The sequence below is a fragment of the Canis aureus genome, chromosome 9 (assembly GCF_053574225.1).
Source record: "Canis aureus isolate CA01 chromosome 9, VMU_Caureus_v.1.0, whole genome shotgun sequence".
NCBI classification, from domain to species: Eukaryota; Metazoa; Chordata; class Mammalia; order Carnivora; family Canidae; genus Canis; species Canis aureus.
Genome location: NC_135619.1, coordinates 59,511,753 through 59,524,582, shown reverse-complemented (window position 1 = coordinate 59,524,582; position 12,830 = coordinate 59,511,753). Strand labels below are relative to the sequence as shown.

The following is a 12,830-nucleotide window of genomic DNA, read 5'->3' as shown; positions in this document are numbered from 1 at the left end:
CTAGTGAACAGGTTTGAAATTTGGCAAAAGAGTAACATTGAAAATAACTCGGAGCGAAGAGAGAGCTCTGGAGCTGGGAGAACTTCAGGAGGCTGAGGAGTAAGGGCATCAGAAGCCGAGATTAGAGAGTACTGGACAGTGTTTAAAGGAACTTGATGGCCATTTAAGGAGTTTCAACTTTATTCAATAAGTAAGTCTCATGAACAAAGAAGTTTACAGTGTTGTCAGTAGGGAAGCTCATGACCACACTTAGGTGTAGAAAGACTACTGAGGTCACAGAATGGAAAGTGGATGGGCTGGAAGTGGAGCAAACACTAATGATAAAAATGGCCCCAGATGAAGGTAGAGTGTGGGAACCAGGAGAAATGGGCAAGTTGGAGAGCTGATTTGGAGAAGAGTTGGTGAGTAAGAGGGAAGAAAAAAAATCAAGGATGGCAGTCAGGTTTTTAAGATAAAATGGATGATGAAGTGGGGAGAATTTGACAGGGGGATATGCAATCTCAGCCATGTTGAAGCTTGGCAGATGGACACCCACATGCATATACACCATGGAAGAGGTGAGTCTCCTGCTAAGGAAAGAGATACAGATTCAGAAGTTACTGGTACAAACCATCCAGCACCCGGTTTCACAAAATTTTAGATACTAATGAGTAGTTTCCAATGGGGGAAATATTTTTACTTTGGGATTTTCAGAAATTTAATTTATCAAAAGTAGTAACAACAATAATATATTCTAAAACATATGCATACACACCTGTCTGGCAACAGAGTCGTTTCTTATGTTGAAGCACAGGTCTTATGTTCACTAGCATCCTTGGGCTTGTCCAAAATTAAATCTGCAAAGGAGGATTTGAAAGAGTATCGGTCTGAGCTCAGACCTTTCAGGGAACAGAGATTATTTTATACAAAGAATTCCAGCATGTCTGCTCTGGCCATTCTTTATATAAAAGGGTCTTTCAGAATAAGCACGGTGACATTAACTTGTGAAGGAAGGTTGGATCGAGAACTAATTTCACACGTGTGACAATGTTTTTCTCATTGCTAATGTTTTCCAACTGTTGGTATGTGGGTAGAGAACTCCTCAGGGGAGACACTTCCAGGGGTATGAGAAAACCTATAGATCAGAAGTTCTTAATAGGGGACAATGTGTTTCTGCTAAACGAGTTATTGCTGTTTGTTCTTTATTTACTCAGTTTACTACTCTGTAGCATTTTGAAAACTCCTGCTTCCCAGATAGATAGAAAACCTCCTGATGGTACCCATATTGCTGGTCAACTAGAAAAGGTATGTCAATCTCTTCTTTTACACCTGTTTACCTGGAAGAGTGTATGTGATTGTGTTGGGGGGTTGAGTATGTGTGCTTTCCACACAGGATTGAAAAGCATGGTTTCTGAAAATTGCAGAAAACTAAATCAGTGTTATAAATTAAATCTACTGGCACACAGGCATGAGATGGGCCTTCCAAACACTAAGATTTCCTTGCACTCCTCTTAAACAGGGATAGATAGTTGTTTAAACCTGAGAAACGTAGAACCTAGTACCAGAAGAAAACAAAGTTTTGTTTGAATGATTATGTGCAATGGGATTGTGACAGATGCCAAATAAATAAAAATGAATAACAGGAACATGATTTTCCAGACAACTATGCATGAAGGGCTGTAGCAGATTATTTTAAACTTTTAGTTTTTGAATAAATCTCTTCAATATCTTACAATTTATTGCCCATAGATTTGAAAATTCGATCTGTCATTAAAGAGATTGCTCTCGTTTACTTTTCTCTCATTCCCAACTCTTGCAAGAAAAATCACATGAGCAAATGAACATACAGTGCACGTGGCAACAGTTCCACATTTAGGAAAAATGCTCAGCACACTGTTACTTATTATATTTGTTGACATCGTACCAATAAGAATTACAATATGTTCTAAGTTTTAAACCGATATTTTTTAACATTTAAAATTTAATTATTAGCTATTTGATACATTTGGAATGTGTACTACATATGTGTAAGTGATGAAATATAATAATAAAATGAACAACTATGAACCCACCATCCATTTAACAAATAGAACATCACCAATGTCATTGCATTTAAATAGGTGCTTCTTTTTTGTCCCATTCCTTTTCCTTCCCTGACAGGTAAGCATTACCTTGAATACAGTGTTTCTCTAATATGCTTTTCAAATTTCATTCAATGAATTGGCAAGAGAGGGTTTCAGGTAATCCCTGAAGCCAGCCTAAATTATTCTTGAATTTTTTCTAAGATCCTTTTATTTTGGATTAATTTTGTCCTTTTAGATTTGAATTCTAGCCCCATCTTCCATTTGTGGCCCTAATCCACTCTCCAGATTTGGCATTTTGAAATGGATTAAATAGGGGTGCCTGGGTGGCACAGTAGGTTAAGAGGTTAAGCATCAGACTCTTGGTTTCACTCAGGTTGTGATCTCAGACTTGTGAGATCTTCCAGAACCCATCTTATTGCCTATTCCTTATTTGTTGACTCAATATTATTATAATTCTCCATTAACATCCCACCTCAATTTTCATTTCATTCAGTAATATGTATATGTGCATATGTATGCACATATACATACATATATACACACATATATGTACATTTATATATAACATATGTAATATATAAAATGAATAAAATGCATTATTAAATGACCTTTATTGCCAATTCATCTCAAATTAACCTACAGTCTATCCAAAGACCACGAGCTTGCTATCTAAAAGCAGTTTCTGGAAAATTAGCTTAGCCCTACTCCACTACATCTAATTACCCAGGAAGGAAAAGCCTTACAATATAGAAATTCTGGCTCAGCCCTTACAGAGATGTTTCTGCAGAGCAAGTGTGGAATATAATAATACAAAGGGTAAATGCATCAAGATAGCAGCAAAACTGTAATGAAATAACTAATTAGAGTGTATTTTCTCAGAGCACCTGGGTGGCTCAGTTGGTTAAGCGTCCTTTGGCTCAGGTCGTGATCTCAGCGTTCTGGGATGGAGCCCACATCAGGCTCCTCACTCAGTGGGGAGTCTGCTTCTCTCTTTCCCTCTACCCCTGCTCATGCTCTGTCTCTCCCTCTCAAATAAATAAATAAAATCTTACAAAATAATAAAAATAAAAAATAACATAGAGTGTATTTTCTCAATTTTGACAATAAACTCATTCTAAATTATGCAATTATAATTAAATCCCGCCGGCTCTCTGTCCTAGTCTATGCAAATCTCCCCTATAATAGTTGGAGTGTTTTCTAGTCCTCACTAACTCTAATAAGTGATAGAGTTTTAACCTGTTCACGTGGATGATTAGGTTGTGAGGATTCCCATGTCTGGAACTTTCCAAACCTACTCTTTCTCAGTTTTATGCTATTATTCCTTATCAGACTTCACATTTCTATAATTTCAATCTTCCAAGATTCTTGTACTTTCCCAATTATTCTACTTATGTACATATGTTTGCCCATGATCTATTTTCTCCACTCTCTTAGTCTTTTTCTGCTTGAAACTCTAGGCACTCAGTTCCTTTTATCCTCTAGGCATGAAAACTTACAGCAGATGTGCACTGCATATGAGTAACTCACAAAAATAGAGGGAACTGGTCCAATATATGATGCCCTTCCTTACCAATTATCTTACCTATGGAGCACACTGAACAATTGCTATCACATCATCCTCCCCCGCTACAAAAACATTGCTTTTCTATCTTTCACTATTTATATCCTATAAAATTATATTTTTCCTCTATTTTATTTTCTAGTTTCATTTACTGGCTAAAATTGTTTTTTTTTTTTGAAACACTGACATTCTCCATAATAAATGACATCTGGTTAGTTTAGTTTCGTTTGTATATCTGCTTTACCTCTGCTTATTTCTGAAATTTGTATCTAAGAGATTCAGAACATTTTTATTTAATTGCATGTTTCAATAATTAATTCATTACCTATAACTGCTTTCCAAAGTTTGTAACTTGATATCCTTTGATAACGGTTATAACCCAACCCTGCTGTTAATCCATTCCCTAATAATGGCAGTGCTATTGCCTATCATTCATGAAGAAATGTAGAAACTTCAAGAGGGTATTTTCATGGAGGTAGACTTAGTCAGAGTTTATAAATATATTTACTCACAGATATTAATTAAATAAATGATTTCATACCAGTAAATTGACATTTTGATATCTTATTATTGGAAACTAAAAAAAAAAAAACCTTATTGGTCTTCAAACTTCAAGGAAATGCTTGCTCATGCACTGTTTTGTTATAGTAGTTTAGAACCCTCACTTACTTTCCATCACTAAAATGCTTTAGAAAAATGCTGACATTTGGACACAATGTCTTAATTTTCTGCTTTCAATTTAGGTGAGTTGGGGCCCAGGCTTCAGTATTTTAAAAGCATCCCCAGTAATTCAAAACTGCAGGAAGGGTTAAGAAAACTGCTCTATTATAATACTATTTAAGTATGTGTGAAAATTAACGTAGAAATAGTTTAAGACTATACTGTCAATGGATAATTTAACCCATGGAGATACTATTGCCTTGTGGTTCAGGTTATGGACTTTGAAAGTCAAACGGTATGCTTTTACAATTCTGAATGTGCTGGATCTGCAACTTAAAATTTACCTTCACGGGATGCCTGGGTGGCTCAGCAGTTGAATATCTGCCTTCAGCTCAGGGCGTGATCCTGGGTCCGGGGATCCAGTCCTACATCGGTCTCCCTGCGAGGAGCCTGCTTCTTCCTCTATGCCTCTGCCTCTCTCTCTCTGTGTCCCTCATGAATAAATAAATATTTTTTTTAAAAAAAGAATATAATAATAATATAGAATTTATCTTTACTATCAAGCTCCTTAAGGGTATCTCAGTTTTCTCATATGTAATACTGACCTCACAGAATTATCAAAAGGATTAAATGAAATAATGTACACAAAACATATAAAATACTTGGCATACAAGATACTTTCAATGAGTGATAATTATTTTTTTAGATTACCAAAAAAGGAAAAACTCAGATAAATGTTTGACTATAATAATATGACTTCCAATATATATTCTCAAATACATGTATATATATATACCATTTTATATACACATATTTTAATATATATGCACATGTATTCTATATCCAGATGGGAGAAATAAAAACAATATAAATACTCAAAGTAGTCTAGAAAATTTTCCAAATTTAAATGGACATATATTAAACATTTATCATGCCAGTATTGTACTATTTTTATAACAAATACTGTATGGTGCAAAGAATAGATTAGGTGATTTAATTTGAAATAAGATGGCAAGCAATAAAACAAAAATTGGTTTCTGACGGCAATACTCTCTTTCAAATGAACCAAACTGACATTTAGCAGAGGTGGTTTCCTTATTCTCATACTATATAATTCCAGGGGCACTTGGCTACTAAAAGAACAGAGAATAAAGCACAGATAGTGGAGAAAAGTAATCCAATGGAGAGATATAAATATACTCACTAAATTTCTCAAAATCAAGATTTTTCCCACTGGGGCAATGCCTAAAACTTAGAAGAAAAATTAATTACTAGGAAATTCACTCAATCCAAACTCTAGACAGTCTTATACAAAGAGATAATCAAGACTAAAAGTCTACAGTAGGAGAGAACGAGTGAGTAAGCTATAATTTGGCATGGAAACAGTGGACCATAGTGGTTAAGAGTATGATTTTGCTAGCTCCTGGCTGTGTAGACTTGGGCATATTATATAACCTCTTTGTCACATTTTCCATACCCCTAAAATGGACACCTGTAGGTAATTTTTAAAAATAGTTTGTGTATTTATTTGAGAGAGAGAGAGGGAGAGAGCAGGAGTTGGGGGAGAGGCAAAGGGAAAGGGAGAGGGAGAAGCAGACTCCTTGCTGAGTGGAGAGCCCTACTTTGGGCTTGATACCAAGACCCAAGATCATGACCTGAGCGGAAGTCAGATGCTAACCCAACTGAGCCACCCAGGTGTCCCTGCATGTATTTTTTGAGATTCAAATGCAATGATTTAGTTCTGTGCTTAAAATTATATATATATATGACATATACATATATGACATATATATATCATCCTATCAATAAGTGTTGTGCAAGTGATACCTATTATGAGTATTATGTCTAATAACATTGAATATTATGAGAACATTTCATTTTTTAATATCACAAAAAGGTTATTATATTATTGAGTGATATAAAAAGAATAGTGTATAAGGTTTATGAATTTAGCTATATGATTATCATTCATAAAGGAAAATTGCAAAAAAATAAAAATAAAAACAATTACTAAATTGATACAGCTGCAGTAGAAAACAAATGGGGATTCCTCAAAAACCTAAAAATATACTACCATATGATCCATTTGTTCCACTCCTGGGTATTTACCTGAAGAAAATGAAGACACTAATTCAAAAAGATATGTGCAACACTATGTTTATTGTAGCGTTATTTACAATAGCCAAGATATGAGAGCAGCCCACGTGTGTACATGAGTAGATGGATGGATAAAGGAAATGTGGGGTATGTGTGTGTGTGTGTGTGTGTGTGTGTGTGTGTACAAAGCCATAAAAAATGAGATTTTGCCATTTGTTACAACATGGATGGACTTAAGAAGATATTATGCTAAGTAATTAAGTCAGACAAAGACAAATACCCTATGATTTCACTTATATGTGAAATCTGAAAAACAAAACAAACAAACAAAAACACAGAAACAGACTCATTAATACACAGAACAAACTGGTGGTTGCCAGAGAAGAGGGACATGGAGTGAGGGGTGAAACAGTTCAAGGAGATTAAGGAGTACAGACTTCCAGTTATAAAATACATGAGTCACAGGATTGAAAAGTGTGGTATGGGGAATATCAGACAATAATATCGTAATAATATTGGACGGTTATCATATGACCTCACTTATATGTAGAATATAAGAAACAATGAAAGAGACCATAAAGGAAGGGAGGGAAACAGAATGGGGAAAAATTGGAGAAGAGAACAAACCATGAGAGACTCCTAACTCTGGGAAACAAACAGGATTCCAGAAAGGGAAGTGATTGGGGTGGGGTGGGGTAACTGAATGATGGCACTATGGAGGGCACATAATGGGATGAGTACCCGGTGTTTATACTATATGTTGGCAAATTGAATTTAAACAAAATGTTTAAAAAACTAATATTGGATGGTGACAGATGGTAGCATACTTATCTTGGTGAACATTGAGTAATATGTAGAATTATTGACTATGTTGTACACCTGAAACTAATTACATATTGCATATCAACTATACTTCAATCATTTAAAAAAGTAATAAAGGGACACCTGAGTGGCTCAGTAGTTGGGCACCTGCCTTCGGCTCAGGTCATGATCCCGGGATCCGGGATCGAGTTCCGTATCTGGCTCCCTGCAAGGAGTTTGCATCTCCCTCTGCCTATGTCTCTGTCTCTGTCTCTCTCAGCCTATGACTTTCATGGTTAAATAAATACATCTTAAATAATAATAATAATAAATATATTTTTTTGCAAATTCATGATTTCATTCCAGATAATACTGTCAATTATTAGCAGCATGATGGTTGCTTTTGCTGTGTTAAAGCATGCCACATTCTTTTGTTTATAATTAAATGATACAGTCAATTAAATGACACAATAATTATAAAATAAAATCAACCACGTTAACCTAGGCAATGTAGAGGAAAGGGAAAGGTAAATGGTTTTTATTTTCATCTTACTCTTATCTTTATATTCTAATTTTCTACAATAGTTTTAGACTGATTTTATAACTAAAATAATATGTGTGTGTATGTGTGTGTGTTTCTCATTCTGTACTGAAAGGGCTGGTATAACAATGATAGTTTCTCTTCCTCGGATGTTTGGCAGAATTTACAAGTGAAGCCAATTAAGTAAAATTTTCTCTTTCCAATTACAAATTCAATTTCTTCAACAGTTATGTCACTGTTCAGATTTCTGATTTCTTTTTGTGTCAGTTTTATAACATGTATTTTTCAAGGAATCTGTTCATCTTGCCTAAGATTTATATAATGTGTCCATATCTTCTAATTATCTTATTAATGTCTATAAGATTTGTAATAATACCTACCACAGATATATTTTTCCCTTTTTTCTTCAGTGCTATAAGTGTTTATCAATTTTATTGACCTTTCCAGCGGACCCACTTTGGGGTTTGTAGATTGTTCTCTAGTTTCAATTTTATTGATTTATGGTTTTATCTTTAATACTTGCTTCTTTATGTTTACTTATTTTTAATTTGTCCTTTTTCAAGCTTCTGAGATAGAACCTTACCTCCTTGATTTCTTTAATTAAAAATTTTTATGAATAATGCCAAATCTGCACTAAAGTAAAAAGAATACTATAATGAATCTCCATTAATTATTATCCACCTTTGATAATCATCACTGTAAGCTGGCTTCATCCATCTATACTGCCTAACCACCATCCTTGCCAGTAAATTGTTAGTAGTTCCGGCAATGTATAATTTACAGATTGATCACAGATTAGAAATGCAGACAAGTGATTTTTAGTAAATGTATAAACATGTGAAACCATCACCACAATCTAGTTTTAGAACATTCCCATTAGGGGTGCCTGGGTGGCTCAGTTGGTTAAGTGTCTCCCTTTAGCTCAAATTATGATCCCAGAGTCCTGAGATCTAGCCCAGCATGGGCTCCCTCTGCTTCTCCCTTCCCTCTGCCGCTCCCTCAACTTGTGTTTTCTCTCTCTCTCTGAAATAGATAAATAAATTCTTAAAAAAAAAAAAAAGAACATTCCATCATCCCAATTTATAATCCCCTCAGCAGTCAATTCCCACTCCCATGCTCAACCCCAGGCAATCACTGATTATCTGTCCTTTCATTTAGCTTTTCAGGAAATTTCATGTAAATCAAATCACACAATATGTAGTATTTTGTGTGTGTTTTTTAAAACTTATTTAGGTAGAATCATTGTATTTTTATTTATTTTTTAAATATTTATTTATTTATTTATTTGAGAGAGAGAGAGAGAGCACAAGCAAGAGGAGCAGCAGGCAGAGGAGAGGGAGAAGCAGGCTCCCCTCGGAGCAGGGATCCTGATATGGGGCTCGGTTCCAGGACCCTGGGATCATGACCTGAGCCAAAGGCAGATGCTCAATCAACTGAGCCACCCAGGTACCCCCAATATGTAGTGTTTTGAATCTAACTCCCGTCACTTACCCTAATGTTAGTAAGATGTATCCATGTTGCAGCAAGTTCCATTGTATCACTAAATAATATTCTTTTTTTAAAGATTTATTTATTTATTTATTCATGGGAGACGAGAGAGAGAGACAGAGAGAGACAGAGAGAGAGAGAGAGAGAGAGAGAGAGACAGGCATGGACACAGGCAGAGGGAGAAGCAGGCTCCATGCAGGGAATCCGACGTGGGACTCGATCCCGGGTTTCTAGGATCATGCCCTGGGCTGAAGGCAGCGCTAAACCACTGAGCCACCCAGGGAACCCCCAGCTAAATAATATTCTGTGTATAGACATATTGTTTATCCAGTCACCAACTGATGGACATTTAAATTGTTTAAGGCTCTTGGCTATTTCATGTAATGCTGCTATAAATATTCACATATAAGCCTTTGTGAGGACGTGTTTTGGTTTTTCTTTTGTCAGTATCTAGGAGAGGAATTACTAAATTGCATAGCAAAATTATGTTTAATTTTTCATGAAAGTGCTGAACTTCTCCCTTTTTATGCCCGCTAGAGGAGAAAATCTAGTTTCCAGTTTCCTCAGCTCTACCTAATACTTGTCAGAGCCTATCAGTTTTATTATAGCCATCAGAAATGTATGAAGTGATAGCTTACTATATTTTTAATTTGTATTATCCCATGACTATTGATATTGAACGTGTGTTTATTGACAATTTGTATATCTTTTTGGTGAAATGTCTATATACATCCACTATGAGTTTAATTGTATTTTCCCAAAGTTATTGTGAAGTCCCACCCCCTGGTACCTGTGAATTTGACCTTATTTGGAAATAAGAATTTCCCTGATGCAGTCATATTAACATGGAGTCATATTGGAGTAGGGTAGGACCTTAATTCAACATAACCAATACTTTTATAAGAAAGAGAGAGACAGAGGGAAGAGAACACCATATGAAGACACAGACACAGGAGGAAAAAACACTGTGTGATGACAGAGGCAGAGATTATAACAAGCCTGAGGCTAGGAAGAGGCAAGAACAGATTCTACCCAGAGCTTCAAAAAGAGCATGACTCCATTTGATTTTAGTCTTATAACCTCTAAAATAGTGAAACAATAAATTTCTGTTGTTTTAAAGCCACTGGTTTCTGGTACTTTGTTATAGCAGCCCTTGGAAACTGATACAGCATTTTTGCCAATTTTTAATTGGGTTGTTTATGTTCTTACTATGAGTTGTAGTTCTTTATATGGTCTGGATATGAGTGCTTTATCAGATACATAATCTGCAAATGTTTTCTTCCAGTCCGTGTCTTTTCTTTTTCTGTATTTTTATTGAACTGTTTCAGTTTTTTTTTTTAAGATTTTATTTATTTATTCATGAGAGACAAGAGAGAGGCAGAGACACATAGGCAGAGGGAGAAGCAGGATCCCTGCAGGGAGCCTGATGTAGGACTCTATCCCAGAACCCCAGGATCACACCCTGAGCCAAAGGTAAATGCTCCACCACTGAGCTACCCACGCATCCCAGTAAATAAATCTTAAATTAGGAAAGTGCTATGAGGCACCTGAGTGGCTCAGTGAGTTAAGCATCTGACTTTTTTTTTTTTTTTTTTTTGACTTTTGATTTTGACTCAGGTCATGATCTCACCATTGTGAGATCAAGCACCATGTCAGGCTCTGCACTGGGCATGGAGTCTGCTTAAAATTATCTCCCTCTCCCTCTGTTTCTCCCCCACCCCTCACACATGCAGTCTGTCTCTAAAGAAAAAAAAGGCAGAAGCTCAACCACTGATCCACCTAGGAGTCCCTGAACTATTTTAGGTTTACATCAAAATTAAAAGGAAGATATAGAGATTACTCATATAGCCCCTGTCCCCAAACATGCATCACCTCTTCCATTATTAATATTCCCCACCAGATTGATTCATTGGCTACAATTGATGAACCTATATTAATTAACACATCTATGACACCCAAAGTCCATCATTTGCCTTGGCATCCATTCTTGGTGTTGTATACTCTACAGGTTGGATGAATGTATAATGACATGTAGTCATTGTGATAGTATCATACATCATGCTTTCACTGTCCTAAATGTTCTCTGTGCTCTCTATTCATCACTATCTCCACTTCCATCCTTTCCTTTTATAATGAAGTCTTTTGAAGTACACACAGTTTTTATTTGGTGAACCCCAATTTAATATAAGATTTTTGACAAAATGGCTCCTGCTTTTGATGCCGTATTTAAAAACTCTATACAACACAAGATCATCAATATTTCTCCAATATTTTCTTCTATAGGTTGAATAGCTGTCACTTGTAAATTAAAGCCTGTGACCAATATTTATATATGGAATGAGGTTAGAAAACTAAATTAATCATTTTATATAATTAATTTGGTAATTTCTTCTGTTTCTGATTCACTTGTTGAAAAATTTCCCATCGAATACTTTTGGCATCTTTGTTGAAAATTAGTTGACCATCAGTATAAGAGTTTATTTCTGGGTATTAATTCTGTTCCATTGGTCTGTATGTTTATCTCCATAGTAGTTTTCTCATTGTCTTGTTGCAGTAGCTTTATAATCAAGTTTGAAATCTTTATAGTAAGGTAGTAGAAGTCCTTCACTTTTTTCTTTTAAAACTAATTTTGCCTATTCGGGGTTCTTATTTCCATGTGAATTTTAGGGTCAGCTTGTAAATTTCTATTAAAAATTCTGTAGAAAAATTTGGATAGAACAGTGATCCTAACAATTTAGTTTTTCAATTTACAGACATGGAATGTCTCTCGATTTATACATTTAATTTCTCTCAGCAATATTTTATAATATTTACTGTTGAGGTCTTGCATTTTTGTTAACTTTATTCTTAAGTATTTTATTTTTGATGCTATTATAAATAATATTAAAATAATTATATAAATATTGTTGTTATTATATGGAAACTATTGAAAGTTCTTATATTGTTTACATGTGTTATGTTCATGAGAGTTATTGGCCTGTAGTTGTTTTCCTTGTGATGTTTTGGCCTAGTTTTGATATTATCAGACTAATACTGGCCTCCTAGAGGGAGTTGTGAAATATTTCCTCCTTCTTTATTTTCTATAAGATTCCATGAGGACTAATATTATTTCTTCTTTAAACATTTGATAGATATATCCAATTAAGCAAACTCAAATTAGCCTGTTCTTCATTGGAAGAACTTTAATTACTGATTCAATCATATCACTTGTTAAAAGTCAGTCAGATATTCTGTATCTTATCATTTTTGGTAATTTGTATCTTTCAAGAAATTATTGGTTTGATTCCATTGTATCAGAATTATATGGTTTCTAAAGTACAAGTCTGGAAATTAGGACACCAGGGTCAGTCTTCCTTTTTCTTGGATATCACTGGTAAAACATTTCATAATTCTGGCCAGCTAAACCTCTCATTTGACTTAGAAGGAAATGGCTAGATAACCTTTGAGGGACCAAAAATAAAGTGATCCTTTCACATTATGAACAAAAGAATGTCCCATTAAACAATAACACATTTAGTTGTTCCTTCTGGATGTTTTACTTTGAAAGTTCTTATATAGTTTATCTGTGTTATTTTTCACAGATGTGTTGTTTTTTTCTTCTGTTTGTTGATGCTGTGTA

General features: G+C 35.0%; 1 long non-coding RNA gene across 1 annotated transcript in view; it reads left to right on the top strand.

Moving 5' to 3' along the window:
- Positions 1–226: 226 nt before the first annotated feature.
- Positions 227–12,830, top strand: part of LOC144320176 (uncharacterized) — a 28,999-nt gene continuing 16,395 nt past the window's right edge. Inside the window, exons 1-2 of the long non-coding RNA XR_013385740.1 lie at positions 227–401; positions 1,194–1,284. This is a non-coding gene — a long non-coding RNA (uncharacterized LOC144320176). The remainder of the gene's footprint in view (positions 402–1,193; positions 1,285–12,830) is intronic.